At 38.4% G+C, this 3040-nt stretch overlaps 1 long non-coding RNA gene across 1 annotated transcript; it reads right to left on the reverse strand.

Annotated features, from left to right (window-relative positions):
- Positions 1 to 737: 737 nt before the first annotated feature.
- Positions 738 to 1857, reverse strand: LOC141627466 (uncharacterized). The gene is made up of 3 exons (XR_012537025.1): positions 1789 to 1857; positions 893 to 1037; positions 738 to 801 (listed from the first exon to the last, which is right to left on the reverse strand). It is a non-coding gene; the product is annotated as an uncharacterized LOC141627466 (long non-coding RNA).
- Between the last annotated feature and the right edge of the window lie 1183 nt (positions 1858 to 3040).

Raw genomic sequence — 3040 nt, forward strand, 5'->3', positions numbered from 1 at the left:
ACATACTGGTGACAACCGGTCACTAAGAGCAACAAGGCAATATAAGTTAAATGATAGAATAAATCAGATTTTTATGGGATAATTTATAGTTTGGATTATTTTGGGCAGGGCGGTCATAGTTCGGATTATTCTCAACAAATAACCCAAAGTTTACTTTGAATTGTATCCCGAACTTCCTTGTCCCAAAAGTTCTCCAAAGTTCCAAGGTATCGTGCCAAGACAATATAAAATTCAACCAAAAGAACAATCGAAGATCCAGTTTGAAACACCTAAATATTTCAACAAAGGGTGAGCTTGTGTAAACCGGAACCCCTTAACCCGCTATAACAAAGTTTATGGGCGTAGTAGTAGTGTTCATTGGCAGAAAAGAACTATTGTGTCCTAATGTTTCTGATCAATGATATTCCAAACAAACGGAAAGAAACCTAGCGAATCAGCCTATGTCGGACACAACTGACAATACACAATATGCTTCTACACTCCTGAAGTGAATGCGCCATCGATCATAAACAAGTCTCATGTTTAGTTTCAGAGCTATGGCCTTGGTATCAACAAAGTCGACTCGCCCCTTAAAAAAACTTGTACCCTGCCTCAAACTTCTAAAACAACTATAAGTCCATGCATAACCAACATATGATCAATTCTAACAATCTACGCCCTCATTCTCCCACTCGCTGATTTGCATTGAAAATCTAAAATTAATTGGTGAATCAACGTAAATGCATATACCTCGATAGACATGTCAAAATCATGCAAATCGCTCGCAAGCAGCTTTTCAGTATGTGGTTGATGAGATTAACCCTGCAAAAAACAAACAAATTAGATATATAAAACAAAAATTAAAGAAACAACTCTCGGCTAGTCGAAATAGATATAATGGTGAAGGGATTACCAGTGGAGTATAGACTTTCTCAGCTGGACGTCGAGGAACTGAAAACCCTCCATGAGTATTGGTATCGCTGGCTGTCAAGGTATTTTGCCGGCTGCCTACTTGGGACTTAGAAATATGCAGGAAGATAAATGTCCTAGTGCACTTGCTGCAACAATGTTCGACAAAAGATTAACAAATTCACCAGAAAATTCAAAATATATCATTCAGCTGAAGTTATATCAATCACAGCAGTTCGAGGACAGTGAGTCTTGTATTAGACGGTCTCATATGAAAGACCAAACCTAAAGGCCAAATCCTTTTGTATTGCTCATTTAATTATAGGGTTAAAGCGTTGGTCTCGCATGTAAGATCATCTTATATATGTTTATGGGATTCGAGGAAAAACAATAAAGAACATGCCATCAATTAAATAATTCAGGGGAAAAAAAACAAGGACGCCTCAGAAATTTGTTGTTGATTAATAAGAGAGCATACTCACGAATATTGTTAACAATTGTTGTTAACAAAAAAACAATAGGGGACCAGTTGTTGATTAACAATGTAGTTTCAAATGGCGGTATTGTTAACACAACTAACATAATGCTGTGGGTAGTAAAGGCCGAATGAACTGCAGATAATGAATGCATATCACCAGCCAAAAAAATAATGGAAACCGAAAGCACCTCAACAGACAAAAAATCAGAAATTTAGGGAAATTTAAATACAAAATTAGTCCAGGTGGGGGTCAAATTGAGGCCAAACGGAACGAGGAAAATAAGACGTAAGCAATTACTGCGGGAACTGACACATTTATACATGGGAATCTAATAAAATAATCAATATCCTCGGTCCAAAAAGAAACTTTACCGATTCAGAAAAATATCAAGATGGCAACCAATATTCACATGAGTGCTCACCAAAGTAAGAAAAGGTAATTGTTGCCGAGGCTTGAAAGAAAGAAAAGCAGCTTGGTACCTCCGACATACTATCATCTACTGGCCCGACATGAGAATGCAATGAGATTCAATTAAGCAATTTAATCCTTTCAAGATGGTATTTTCCCTCTCCCTATTGACCTCAATTAGTGCCCGTTCAAGTAGAAGTTTGGCCTCGGGATTTAGCTCACTGATAAACTCTAACGGCGACGGCCAGACAAGAAGCTCCGCTGATGAAGGGTTTAATAATGCAGCACAACTTCCATGCTTGTACTTTACTGCCACCACATATGGTATTTCCCCGGTTATGGAAAAAGAGATGCAATTCATGAGCAAGTCGGTTGTGTTACGGAGTATATCTTATCAAATCTTCAACGAAACTAAGCAGGGAATTTGTATTTTGGCGTCCGAAATACAAATCTAAGAACACAACAAAATGAATTAACAAAGGGTGAGTCTAGTATAGACTATCTCACAACTGAGCCAATCCCAAATACTTTGAACTCCTTATTTACTTATATGATTTATGAGTTATTCTTCCATGTAAAACTGTCTCATATAATTCTTGTGAAGTTCACATCATTAGAGCCAACATGCAATTCCATAAGTTATCATACCCAGATCCATCTCTTTGCAGTCGGTCCGCACCCCATGCCATCAATTCACGGATACAATCAAGGCATCCTCATCGGGCAGCCAAATGAAGAGGTGTACTCCCAGGATGTCTACAAATAAATGTGTCAATTGAGAAAACACAAATGCATGAATCTCATCAAATTTACAGTAGTCTGATAATGTGATCCAAAAAATGCTAACCCATTTACCCATATCCTCCTGTCGAGGCACACACTAAAGCTCCACGATCAAGTAATACATAAACACAATCTGGTCGGCCTTGACTGGCTGGCAAGTGCAATGGAGGTGCGCCTTTCCCATCTCTAATATTCACAAATCGAGCAAATCCCCTGACATCCATCATAGATTAGTTTACCATTCACTTTGACACCAAATGGGCGTGACTTAAGAGAGGGTCTTATGTGTGAGACAGGTGACACCAACCCAAGTACTGATACAGTCCTTTTCAAATTCTATAATTAATAGCTCGGTCTCACATGCAATTAAGATCGTCCGATACGAGTTTGTGAGACAAACAAACAGATGAATAAATCTACCAAGATATAGCCACATGAGATGTCCTAGCAGCTGGAAGAATGACTTTTACACATTCAGAATG

Source organism: Silene latifolia, chromosome Y, assembly GCF_048544455.1.
Source record: "Silene latifolia isolate original U9 population chromosome Y, ASM4854445v1, whole genome shotgun sequence".
NCBI lineage: Eukaryota > Viridiplantae > Streptophyta > Magnoliopsida > Caryophyllales > Caryophyllaceae > Silene > Silene latifolia.